Here is a 14204-nt window from a genome sequence, read left to right on the forward strand (position 1 = left end):
GTATGTGGGGGGTGAAAATGTGTCTTTGCCTGTTTAGAGATCGGGGAGGAGTTTGGGTCCCCACACAGCCTGTTGAGGGGAGAATGCATGAGCATGTGTGGAACCAGGTTCAAATCTGGCTTGGTTGATGTACATGATGTGAGACCAGAGAAAGGCCCTGCCCTGTGCTGGTGGCCAGCAATTATATGTCCTGGTCTCATCATATTGGACTGGCCTATAGAACCTGTGTCCTCAGCTTTTCTTTGTGTTGTGTTCAGGGGAAGCCATGTTGTTGACTAAGCTCTCCCCTTGCTGGTCTAGTGCACATGGTGTGCATAGCCATCTAGACTTGGGAGAATGGAAACATGGCCTGTGAAGGCAGTTCTGGGATCCTCACTTTGATGAAGTGGATCTCAGGTTAAGAGTGATCTGTGAGACCTGGAACTAGGGGATTATATGAGGAGATGTGGACACCTGGATCTCACTGCTCATAGCCCGAGTGCCTGGTAAACTGTGCCATCCAGGCCTAAGAGCGTGAGCCTGTGTAGGAAGTTGTATATCTAGAAAACTTCTAGGCTGAGCTGGTATGAGGACTGTGTGACACCAACCGTTCCTTGAAATCCCCACATTGTAGGTTACTATGGCTCATAAGGCCATTACAGGACAGTCTTTTGCATAGTCCTTTTGAAGCCACCAACATGTGTGGTATACTCACCCTGTAACCAAACCAAAGCAAGGACAAGAATCCTTGAAATGCTGCTATATAGACTATAAGATTCCAGCTTGGCCTAGGAGTTTAGGCTAGTTGGGGACTGAGAGGATAATGGACAATCTCAGGACTCTCTGGTGTGCAGAATACATGTACAAGGTGTATCTGTTACAGAGATAGAAATAATGGGATCTGGACACATACCTGACTCAGTGCTGTGAAATCCTACAGAGCCCTTTTATGGCAGTTGCTGTCAAACAGTGGGAATCAACCCTCCCAAAAAACCATCTGCAGCAAAGACATGCCTGTGACAATTCATAGCACCAACAAAATTGCAGTTATGATATGTCTGTTATGATTCATAACAATTGCAAAATTGCGGTAAGGACTTTCCAATGAAAATAATTTTACGGCTAGTGGTCACCAGAACATGAGAAACTTTGCTAAAGGGTCACAGCATGAGGAGGGTTGAAACACACTGTCGTTAGTTCGGTGGATTACAGACTGGAACGCTTTCTATGAATAAAAGTGTAAGCCCAATGCCGTAATCAAGGACTCTGTCCTGGGAGAGTGGGGACAACGGTGGTGGTTGAATATCCTGGTCACTCAGAAGGTTTTGGTGTTGCACAGACTTCTGGACCATGGACAGGCATCCCTAGAGGATGTGGATGCCATGGGTGAGAGCAAATCTTCAGACAACCTCTGAGGACTGTCTGATTGTGAAACAAAGGAAACCAGCTGATTCTAAATTGTCAAATTTGGTGACAGTGAGGCCAGAAATGCCTAAATACAGTGGTCTGTTTCAAAATTAATCTGTGCAACACCAGTGGACCACCGAGTGCCGGATGGGTATGTGGGGGGTGAAAATGTGTCTGTGCCTGTTTGGGGATCGGGGAGGCATTGTGGGTCCCCACACAGTCTGTTGTGGGGAGAATGCATGAGCATGAGAGGAACCAGGTTTAAAACTGGCCTGCATGAGCACATGATGTGAGACCAGAGAAAGGCCCTGCCCTGTGCTGGTGGCCTGCAATCATATGTCCTGGTCTCATCACATTGGACTGGCAGACAGAACCTGGGTCCTCAGCTCTGTTTTGTGTGTTATTCAGGGGAAGCCATGTTTGTAACCAGAGCTCCTCCCTTGCTCGTCTAGTTCACAAGTTGTGCATAGCCATCCTGTCTGGGAGAATGGGAACATGGCCTTTGATGGTAGTTCTGGCATCCTCAATTTGATGGAATAGATCACAGGATATTGGAAATCTGTGTAACCTGGGCTTACTGCACTGTGAGAAGGTGTGGACATGTGGCACTCACTCTCATGGTTAGAATGAGCAAAAGTCATTTTTGTAGGCAAAAATGAATAGAGTACTGTTCAGCTACGTATAAGTGTGTGAGCCAATGTGAGAGGATCCATTAGTATAAGACTCCATGGCTAAGCTGGCATGCAGTCTATATGACAGCGGTACTTTCTAGAAACTTCTATAAATTAGGGTGGCTGTGACATTTTCGACAATCACCCTGACAGTATTTTGCACAGTTCTTTGGTTCCACATACATTTGGGTAATCGTCCCATTCTAAGAATTCAGGACCGTAGGTGAGATTCCATGAGATGTATCCATGCAGACTCAAATATTCCAGCTTGAACCCGGAGTTTAAGGTAGTGGGATAATAACCGGCTTATTGATTCCTCTCTAGACTGTGTTGGTGTTCAGACTACATCAACTTGGTGTCAAAGTAACTGATTGCCTAATCATGGGATCTGTACATTCACCTGGCTTGGTGCTATGAAATACTATAGAGACCTTTTCTTAGGGCAGTTATACTTAACCTGTGGGAAGCCACCCTCCCAAAGACCATCTGAAGCAATGCAATTTATATGACAATTCATAACACCAGCAAAACTGATGTTAGGACGATCCAGTTAAAATGATTTTACTGTCTGTGTTCACCAGAACATGAGAAATTTTGCTAAATGGTCTCAACATGAGGAGGATTAAAACCCACTATCTTATGGACAGTAGATTGTACATAGGTTAGGACCTGGGTCACTCTCCATGAATGGAAAGTGTAAGGTCTATGCCCATAGCAAGGTCTCTGTCCTAGTGGATGAGGTCAATAGTGGTGGACAGTTATTTGGGTCACACAGGAGGCTTTGGTGTTGCACAGGCTCCTGGACCATAGACAGGCATCCCAAGAAGATGTAGATGACATGGCTAAGGTTAAAGCTTCAGACAATGATTGAGGCCTGTCTGACTTGAAACCAAAGGATCCCATCTTATTTCAAATGATTCAAATCTGAGAAAAGTGAGGACCAAAATGCCCCAACTCAATGTTAAGGTTCAAAACTGTGCAACACCAGCTGAGCCACCTAGTGAAGGATGCGTACATGGAGGATGAAAATGTGTCTGGGTTTTGTTATGGGGGAGAATTGTGGGTCCCCACACAGCTTGCTGAGGGGAGAATACATGAGCATGAGAGGAACCAGGTTTAAAGCTGGCTTGGCTGATGCACATGTTGTGAGACCAAGGAAAGGCCCTGCCCTGTGCTGGTGGCCTGCAATCATGTGTCCTGGTCTCATCATACTGGACTGGCCTACAGAACCTGGGTCCTCAGCTCTGCTTTGTGTTGTGTTCAGGGGAAGCCATGTTTGTTACTGGAACTCTCCCCTTTGATGGTCTAGAGCACACGGTGTGCATAGCCATCTAGACTGGGAGAATGGGAACATGGCCTGTGAAGTCAGCTCTGGGATCCTCACTTTGCTGGAATGGATCTCAGGATAAGGGTGATCTGTGAGAACTGGGTCTAGGGAATTATATGAGGAGCTATGCACACACAGATTTCACTGCTCAGAGCCTGAATGCCTGGTGAACTGTGCCAGCTAGGCCTAAGAGCATGAGCCAGTGTAGGAAGTTATGTATCCAGAAAACTCCAAGGCTGAGCTGGAATGAAGTCTGTATGACACCAGCCTTTCCTTGAAGTCCCCACATTGAATGTTGACTGTGGCACATAAGGCCATTACAGGACAAGAGTTTGCATAGTAATTTTGAAGCCACAAACATATGTGGTAATGTCACACTGTAACAAAGCCAAAGCAGGGACGAGAATCCTCGAAATGCTGGCAGTTAGACTCCAAGATTTCAGCTTGGCCTAAGAGTTTACGCTAGTGGCAGAGTCGAGGGCATATTGGTCCCTCTCAGAACTCTTCTGGTGTGCAGAATACATGTGCATGGAGTATGTTTAACAGAGACTGAGAAATCATGGGATCTGTACACTCACCTGGCTCGCTGCTGTGAAATCCTACAGAGCCCTTTTTATGACAATTTCTGTCAACCAGTGGGAAGCTACCCTCCCAAAGACTATCTGAAGTAAAGATATGTCTGGTATGAATCATAGCACCAGCAAAATTTCAGTTAGGATATGTCTGTTATGATTCATAACAACTGCAAAATTGTAGTTAGGATGTTTCAATGAAAGTAATTTTACAGTTGGTGGTCACCAGAACATGAGAAACTTTGCTAAAGGGTTGTAGCATGAGGAGGGTTGAAAGCCACTGTCTTTAGTTCTTTATGAAGTAGGTGGTTTACAGGCTGAAACGCTCTCTATGAATTGAAAGTGTAAGGCCTATGCCTCCTCAAGTTCTCTGTCCTGGGAGAGTGGGGATAATGATGGTGGTTGAATTTCTTGGTCAATCGAGAAGCATTGGTGTGCACAAACTTCTGGACCACACACGAGCATCCCTAGAGGATGTGGATTTTATGGGTGAAGGCAAAGCTTCAAACAAACTCTGACGTTGGTCTTACTGGGATCCAAAGGATCTCAGGTGATGCTATATGATTAAAATTTGGGGATGAGAGCCAAAATGCCCCCAACTAAGTGGTCAGGTTCAAAAAATTGTGCAACATCCTTGGGGTACCTCATGATGGACAGAAAAATGGGAGGTGAAAATGTGTCTGGGAGGAGTTGTGGGTCCCCACACAGCCTGCTGAGGGGAAATGCATGAGCATGAGAGGAACCAGGTTCAAATCTGGCTTGGATAATGCACATGTTGTGAGACCAAGGAAAGGCCCTGCCCTGTGCTGGTGGCCTGCAATCATGTGTCCTGGTCTCATCATACTGGACTGGCCTACAGAACCTGGGTCCTCAGCTCTGCTTTGTGTTCTGTTCAGGGGAAGCCATGTTTGTGACTAGAGCTCTCCACTTGTTGGTCTAGTGCACAAGGTGTGCATGGCCATCTAGACTGGGAGAATGGGAACATGACCTGTGAAGGCAGTTCTGGGATCTTCACCTTGCTGGAATGGATTGCACAATATGGGCCATCACTGACACCTGGGCCTATGGCACATTGATTAGCTGTGGACATATGGCCCTCACTGCTCATGGCCTGAATGTCTAGAGCATAGCCCCATATAGATTTAAGGGTGTGAGCCAGTGTGGGAGGATCCATTACTAGAAAACTCTATGGTTGAGCTGGGATGCAATTTGTATGACAACAGCACTTGCTAGAAATCCCTATACAGTAAGTAGGGTGATTGTGGCATATTTGACAGTCACCCAGACAGGATTTTGCACAGTTTTTTTGGTTCCACAAACATGTGGGCTAAGGTCACATTCTAAGAAGTTTAGACTGTGGGCAAGAATCCACAAGATGCAGCCATGCAGACTTCAATATTCAAGCTTGGCCTAGGAGTTTAAGGTAGTCAGGGAGACACTGGCTTATTGGTCCCTCTCTTTACTATGTTGGTGTGCAAACTACATCAGCTTGGTGTCAAAGAGAATGATTGAGAAATCATGGGATCTTGACCCTCACATGGCTAGGTGCTCTGAAATCCTACAGAGACATTTTCTTAGGGATGTGTTCTCAACCTATGGGAAGCGTCCCTCCTAATGACCATCTGAAGCAATGCAATGACTATTTACATGACGATTCATAACAGCAGCAAAACTGCAGTTAGGATGTACCAATGGAAATCATTTTACTCTCTGTGTTCACCAGAACACGAGAAATTTTGCTAAAGGGTAGCAGCATGAGGAGTGTTGAAACCCACTGTCTTATGGTCTTCATATAGTTGATAGGTTAGGGTCTGGGTCGTTCTCCATGAATGGAAAGTGTAAGGCCTATTCCCACAGTAAGGTCTCTGTCCTGGGATAGTCAGGTCAATGTGGGTGATGGTTATTTGGGTCACACAGGAGGCTTTGGTGTTGCACACGTTCCTGGACCATAGACAGGTATCCCGAGAGGATATGGATAAAATGACTAAGGTTAAAGCTTCAGACAATGATTGAGGCCTGTCTGACTGGGAACCAAAGGATCCCAGCTGATTTTAAATGATTCAAATTTGAGAAAGGTGAGGACCAAAATACCCCAACTCAATGGTAAGGTTCAAAAACTATGCCATACCAGCTGGGACACCTAGTGAGGATGGGTACATGGAGGATGAAAATTTGTCTGGGTTTTGGGATGCAGGAGGAATTGTGGGTCTCAACACAACCTACTGAGGGGAAAATTCATGAGCATGAGAGGAACCAGGTTCAAATCTGGCTTGACTGATGCACATGTTGTGAGACCAAGGAAAGGCCCTGCCCTGTGCTGGTGGCCTGCAATCATGTGTCCTGGTCTCATCATACTGGACTGGCCTACAGAACCTGGGTCCTCAACTCTGCTTTGTGTTGTGTTCAGGGAAAGCCATGTATGTGACTAGAGCTCTCCCCTTGCTGGTCTAGTGCCCATGGTGTGCATAGCCATCTAGACTGGGAGAATGGGAACATGGCCTATGAAGGCAGTTCTAGGATCCTCACTTTGCTGGAATGGATCACAGGATTTTGAGGATCTGTGAGATGTGGGCCTATGGCACTGTGAGAAGCTGTGGACATGTGGCACTCACTGCTCATGGCTTAAATGAGCAAAATTCATTTTGTGGACAAAAATGAATAGAGGACAGCCCAGCTACACCTAAGAGAGTGAGCCATTGAGGGAGGATCCATTACTAGAAGACTCCATGGCTAAGCTCGCATGCAGTCTGTATTACAGCAGCACTTTCTAAAAATTCCCATATAGTAGAGTGACTGTGACATGTTTGACAGTCACCCGGACAGCATTTTGCACAGTTCTTTTGGTGCCACATACATGTGTGTTATGGTCACATTCTAAGAAGGCCAGACCGTGGGTGAAAATATGCCAGATGCATCCATGCAGACTCCAATACTCCAGTTCGGCCTAGGAGTTCAAGGTACCGGGGCAGTCACAGGGTTATTGATTTCTCTCTAGACTGTGTTGGTGTTCAGACTACATCAACTCAGTGTCAAAGTGACTGATTGCGAAATCATCTGATCTGGACATTCACCTGGCTTGGTGCTGTGAAATCCTATAGAGACCTTTTCTTAGGGCAGTTATACTCAACCTGTGGGAAGTCACCCTCCCAAAGACCATCTGAAGCAATGCAATTTACATGACGATTCATAACACCAGCAAAACTGATGTTAGGACGATCCAATGGAAATGATTTTACTGTCTGTGTTCACTAGAACACGAGAAATTTTGCTAAATGGTCTCAGCATGAGGAGGGTTAAAACCTACTCTGTTATGGTCATCAGACAGTATGTAGGTCAGGGCCTGAATTACTCTCCATGAATGGAAAGTGTAAGGTCTATGCCCACAGCAAGGTCTCTGTCCTAGTGAATGAGGTCAATGATGGTGGATGGTTATTTGTTGGAAAGCAGGATGCTGGATCAGTCTCATTGATTGTCTAGTGTGCAGAGTGCAAGATACCAGCTAATCATAGGCATATAAAGATTGGTCAGTTTTGTAGGAGTCTCTCAGTCTGCTGTGGTAGTGTGCTGATTGCTGTTTTCTATGCCTGGGAATATGAAGGACAGGGTCATGCTGGGTTCAGGAGCACTTACCTGGCTCATTTGATTGACAAGCTATGAGAACCAGAATAGACCTGGGACTTTTAGGCCGAACAGGTGGGTGAACATCTGGATCACTCTTCAGGTTAGGCAGATGCCAGATACATGGCCATGCTGAGGTTAGTGTATATGGCTAATTGTGGTAGCTAATTATTTGGGGTCCATCACCAGGTCTTTTTTGTTGGTTAGCATTTGCTTGGTTCCTGTGAAATTATTTTTCCAGTATCTGCCAGACAGTTTCCAAGTTTTCTGTCTTAACACTCCTGTGTAGGAATAGAATTTTCTAGTTGTTCCAGCTTTGTATGTTTTTCAACTATAAATTCTTGACCGAAGGATATCTTTCATTTCCATGTTTTTCCCTACATTGTCTGGTCTAACAATGAAAGACACATTTCAGCTGTGTGTCTTTGCTATTACAAAGTTTCCTTGGACATAATGATTACCTGTTTGGTGTTTAATGGTTCCTCTGTCATGTTTTTCATAGGCATTGCTGGTCTGATCTCCATGACCCCTTCATCTCTTTTTTACTCTATTTTTAAAGAAAAAGGTTTCCATGTGATGTTTTCCACATTAAAAGCTGTATTAATCATGAAAGATAGTCTCTGCATTTTACTATTCCAGCTCTTTCTGCTTTGATTATTAAAAAAGTGTTCCGTAGCCAGCTTTTATCTGCTCTGGCCAGGAAGTAAATCTCTAAACTCAGCCACTTCCAAAGAGGTCATGTCATGTAGGTTCCAAAGGAAGTTTACCATTTCTGCATCTTCACCATCATTATTTATTCTAGTCAGGAAGGAATTATTGTATTTATATGTCTTCCTTGGCTGTATTCATTTTGGCTGCACAACAATCTTCAATATTTATGTCTTCTCAAGTTATAGCTGACTTCAAATAATAATATCTACTCCATATTCTTGTCTTTCCCAGATAAATTTCTCTGATACCTATGGAAATCTTCAATATCCACATCTTTCAATGCCATATTTTTTTAATGTTCCCTTACCACAGCAATAACTATTTGGTGATGAAAAGCAGCTACCATTTTCCTATCTGCACCATGAAATATATTCTGCATGTTATATTTTCTACCATAGATAGTATTGTTAGGAAATAAACCTTCTATCTCATGTCTTTACTAACCACAGCTCCTTGGTGCATTTTTCATATCAATTTATTACTCAAAATGAGTATCCATAAGAGAAAGAATCCAATCCTCACTCTTGTATAATCATTAAAAATTCTAGTTGCAAAGAGAACATGACTTGTTCACTCATACGGGTTTTAAAAATTATGTTATAATTTTCCATGCCTATATGTTTCTAACTCACAACTACTCTGGCAATAAAGTGCATTCTCTGCAGTCACATCCTCCCTGTTGCTGCTTTAGTACTGGAATAAGTCATCTATCACTATGTCTTTCCCTAGATATAGATGCTGTTGACAAGAAAGTGATGCTCAACTTCTATGTTGTGTCATTCAGTGCAAGGTTGTAGCTGTGAAATGCCTTCCAAATCTATTTCATCATGAGCTAAAGTTGATTGGTAAAACAAGAAGTTTTCCATTACCATAGCTTCCCAGTTTGTATCCACTCTCCTTAAGGAATTTTTCCTGCTTCTCCTCTTCCATAGGCTCAACAAAGTTGGTCAGAAAAAAGTTTCCATCTCTGGCCAAGAAATAAGTTCTTCATTTTCATGCTTTTCTCGTGCGCATCTACTTTGATAATGTAAAAAGCCATTCCTTGCTCGTGCCTTTCAAAGGCTCTCTGCTCTGGTTATGAGCTTGACCTTTGAATGCTATATGCTATAGTTCCTTCCATAAAAAACCATATACCTTTTTGTATCCCCAAAACTACAGCTGTCTTTGTTACAGAATTGGTTTTTTTTCCCTGTTATCATAGCTTTTCAAATCATGGCAGCTTTGATCATGAGAGCAGACTTCCCACAGAACAGTCCTTGCTGTTTACGATTTAGGAAAACTTCTTACTCCGTTCCTGTTCAGTCTTATTTATTTTTGTCACATTCTAGTTTTGGTTTCCTCAGTTTCTGCATCCATAGCTACTTTGTCAAGTAAACAATGATTTTAAATCTAGGATTTCTCCTGTTAGATTTGCTGTCAGTGTGTCTGTTTTGGTGACCACAGAAAGTTTTCTCTTCCCTCTCTGGCCATTTCTGCTCTGATCACTGAAGATTTTTTTGATTGTGTATCTTATTTGACCATAGCAGCTCTTTGTGTGTTTGTACTGAGATATTATCTCATCAGTCAGGGTGGTCTTGAACTCACTATCCTACTACAGTGCTAGCTAGCAGCTCTTTGATACATGTATCTGAGCGTTATGACATTCACATAATAAATAAATCTTTACAGCAAGATGAATTAATAGATATATTATCTTGCATACCTGCTTTTTTGTGATGAAAGCAGCTAAAATCCACTTATTTCATAAAAAAACTAAATACAATATGGTCTTATTAACTCTAGTACTTATGCTGCCATACATAAAGTCTCTGCACTTGCTCCTCCTACACCTCTTCTACCTCAGGATTCCTTTACAACAGTTCTCACCACTTCAGTACAGGGAAGGTTTCCTTGTAGTGAAAGTGCGATTCTATCCTGCTGCTTCCCACTTTTCTAGCTTCACCCATGGCTTGAGAGAATATAGAGAAACATAAAGAATACACTAATTGGAACAAAGTTCTAGGCAAGGACAGCCAAGTAGATGAACCCACTTTGTTCTCTTCTGTGGGGTTTTGCATTTCTACCTACGCCTATTTATATGTATGTATCCCCTTTTCATGCTGTATGTTTTGGCTTTTTACTCTGTATCCTGACTGTATTCAAGCCGAGAAGAGGACTGCAAGTGTAGCATGGAGAACATATTGTAATTGTGGTAAGACAATGGCCAAGTCAGGAACTATTCTCTAAAAGGTGAAGAGATCGCAGAAACAATCATCAACCTCCCCCCTTAAAATATCAGGAATTCATTAGAGTAGAGTGAGGCTTTCTGGGGGCAAAGCCAATGACTGCCTAGGATAAAGGATCTGGGGATGTCTGTCTGTCTCAACCCAGCCCCCTCATCAGACCAAACCTACCAAGAAAACTGCGGCTTATACCTTGTAAAAAGTCACCTGTGGCTGAAATACTCTTTTCATATGAATACTATGAGTGCTCACCTTGGTGGTATACTCCTGTCATCTTAGCACTAAAAAGACCACAGCAATAGGACTACAGCCCAGTGTAGGTTGCATGATAAGAATCTGTCTAAAAATGACTATTATGTATTACTTTTATTCATACTTGCTCTTTTTTCTTTAAAATATCCCTGGATCTCTGAACTCCACTTTACTCAACATTATGTCGTCTTATACTCTGAGAAACATCTTGGGACATTTGTACCTGGATTTCCTTCAGGCTTGACGTTTGGTATTCCTTATAGACCTCCACACCGTAATTACAGGTAAGTAGTTTTCGTGACTTCTACCAAACTGTCTGGCCTGTCTTTTTGCCTAAAATACCTACCAAAAAAGCATGGATATACTGCACAAAGCAGGGATAATACTAACCTAACTGTGGAAATACACACTTATTGCCAGATCAAAGAGAGCTAGAACCAATCCATCTTCTCCATTAGCTTCTCGTAAACCCACTACAATACTTTCAATGTCTAGCTCTAGCTCACAGGAAAGAAAACTGGGATATCCTATGGACTGGCATCTTTATTAAGTACTACAAATACTATGCAGTTGAAAATATGTGGGTATTAATCTCTATTACTTGGAACTATTGGCAATTGTTAGCTTCTGGGCGAGGAAAGGACAGTTTTCTTTTAGGACTGGAGCCCCTGATAAGTTGACCATGATCCATCGGAAGACCTCATATCCGAAACTACTTGAGTAGCATAAGCTGGTCTTAAGGTGCTTTTGAAAAGACAAAAAGTCAGGTGGAGAGAAAAGGTGTGAGATAGTTCTGGGAGGCAATAAATATTCGAGTAATATTGGAATAGTTGGGGGAGGGATAAATGTGTGGGTATGTGTGGGAATAATTAGGGGAGGAGGGATAAATGTGATCAAAGTCTCAAAGAACTAGTAAAACTCAAATTCATAAAGTGTGCCTCTGAAAAGCTGGTATTTCTAGAAACTTGACGACTGAAGGAGGTGTTTATTTAGAGACGTGGTCCTGCTTATTCTATAGTATGTGGGAAGATATTTTCTCAATTGGAGTGAAATCATTATTTTTGGCTTATGACTGCCATATCGTAACACTTGTTTGTTTCTATCAGGTGATTTTAACCAGAAATGCCGCCCATTAGCTCTGTCAAGAGGAACAACATTCAACATGTCACCACACTGGAAAAACTTGCCTAGGATCTGGCGACAAGCTGAAGTCCCAAGACCATCTGGACATCAAGAGTCATTTCTTCATATTTCCATAAATGCTAGTTTGGTTGTGCTTGTAATCCATGCTGCTTGGGAGACTTGAGTCAAAGAAACAAGTTGACCATCCTGAACAACACAGTATAACCTTATTTCAAATCAAAACCAACCAAACTCCAGAAAAGATATTCATAAACTTTTTAGTGAGCTTGCTGAGGAAAAGGATTGTATTGCTAAATGTTAAGGGATAATGCCATTAATATTTTATATTAATTGTATTTTATTATTTAAGCCATCAAAATACTCATTCTTAATAACACGCATTCTTGAGTGAACTTTTGTAATAGGTGAAATACTTTTATGTATGTGCGTGATGAGATAATATTTGTGCCATTTTAGACTGATATTGTTATTTGTAGTATACTGATGGTTCAGTGTATATCTTTTCCGTTAAGTTATGTAAGATTGGTGGATTAGAATTTACAAGTAAAATAGTGGATTAAACACTATATCTGAGCCAGTGAGTAAAAAAATGTCATGATAAAAACATAATACATCCTATTTATGTGCAAGAAAGACTAAAAAACTAAAAAGGCCAAGTCTAAACTTCTCTACAATGAAGGAGCCAGGTCCAGCAGAAACCAGTTGTGGTACTACTCCTACTAACTGTAGCTGCCAGCCACGGATTCTCACCATGAAAACGCAGGAGAGAAGGCCTGGGCTGTGTAAACTCAACTGAATGGGTAAAAATCCCTTATATAAAACAGGCTGTGAGTAGTGAAAATGTGGTTTGACAACCTAAAGATCACTACTCATTAATAGAAGGAACAATTTGTCAAGAATATTAGAATGTTATCAATTTTTTTGCACCAAATATTAGATCCAGTCAGTGAGAAATTTCAATACTCTTATCTTTAGACACATTTCAAACTAAAAATCTACAAAGAAATGGCGTGAGTAAATAACACCATAGAGCAGTCGCATTTTCCAGATACTTACAAAGTATTCCATCCAACTAATAGAAACTACGCATTAATCTCAGCAGCACAGGGGCCTTTATCTAAAACTATTCAGGAACAAAGCAAAGATCGAATTACTTACATTTTATCAGATAATGGTATAATAAAAGAAGTTACAAAAATACTTAGTACTGAGCAATATATTTCTGAATTCACAGTAGACTCTAATAAAATCCAGAGAGACTTTAGGGGATACTTTATTACCTTACATTCTAAAAAAGCTAGAAAACTGGGACTGGAGATGTAGATCTGTGGTAGACTGCTTGTTTGGCGTGTTCAAAACCCTAAATTTGATTCCTAGCACTGTTAAAAAAATGTTAGAAAACTTAAAAGAAATGGATATATTCCTGAACCCATGTGACCTGCCAACATGAATTCAAGGAAATACGAACAACTTCAAGAAATTCAAAATAAGCAATGAGTTTGTAGTCTTTCCACATAGAAAGTCAGGCGATGCTGGGTGGTACTGGTGCATGTCTTTAATCCCAGCACTTGAGAGGCAGAGAAAGGAGGAGCTCTATGAGTTCAAGGCCAGTCCCTGGTCTACACAGCAAGTTTCAGGACAGGCTCCAAAAGCTACAGAGAAAACCTGTCTTGAAAAACTAAAAGAAAAAGAAAAAGAAAGAAAGAAAGAAAGAGAGAAAGAAAGAAAAGAAAAGAAAAAGAGGAAAGGAAAGACAGGGCTGAATGGATTCACTATTGAATTCTAATAAATCTTTAAGGAAGTCTAGCATCAGCACTTCTTAAACAATCTCATAAAAAGAAGTGGAGGGGACACCATTAAACTTTTCTAAGAAATTCCATGTTCCCATAATGTGAATACTGTTAACATTAGTGTTATTCATTTTAAAGCATCAAAGATGTTTTATACATACGTTAAATTCATCACTGACCCTAAAAATGAAGTGACTGGAAAAAAATGGATTAAACATCAAACTACATTGTTGTGTGACTTTTCCTGGGGTGGGGTGGGGATAAAGAAATGACTATTCATTCCACATAGGGTATCCCTTAGAAAGTAAAAGCCTGACTCCACCTAAGTTCAGTTTGGTATATCAATGGATTTATTGGAGTTACTTACAGGAACATGGGTGATTGGGCAGCTGCATCATCAACAAAGTCCAATCCCAACATGAGTCACCACTGCATGGGTTATTTGTGCAACTGATTTCACTGAAGAATCCACTCTAGCATGTGTGACCACTCACAGATGCTTCATAGCTGGA

General features: G+C 41.8%; 1 long non-coding RNA gene across 1 annotated transcript; it reads left to right on the forward strand.

The window, feature by feature from the left end:
- The first annotated feature begins 1715 nt into the window (after positions 1-1715).
- On the forward strand, positions 1716-13641 carry LOC142841814 (uncharacterized). Its single transcript, XR_012909099.1, has 2 exons — positions 1716-11043; positions 11866-13641. It is a non-coding gene; the product is annotated as an uncharacterized LOC142841814 (long non-coding RNA).
- Positions 13642-14204: the final 563 nt, after the last annotated feature.

This window comes from Microtus pennsylvanicus, chromosome X (genome assembly GCF_037038515.1).
Source record: "Microtus pennsylvanicus isolate mMicPen1 chromosome X, mMicPen1.hap1, whole genome shotgun sequence".
NCBI classification, from domain to species: domain Eukaryota; kingdom Metazoa; phylum Chordata; class Mammalia; order Rodentia; family Cricetidae; genus Microtus; species Microtus pennsylvanicus.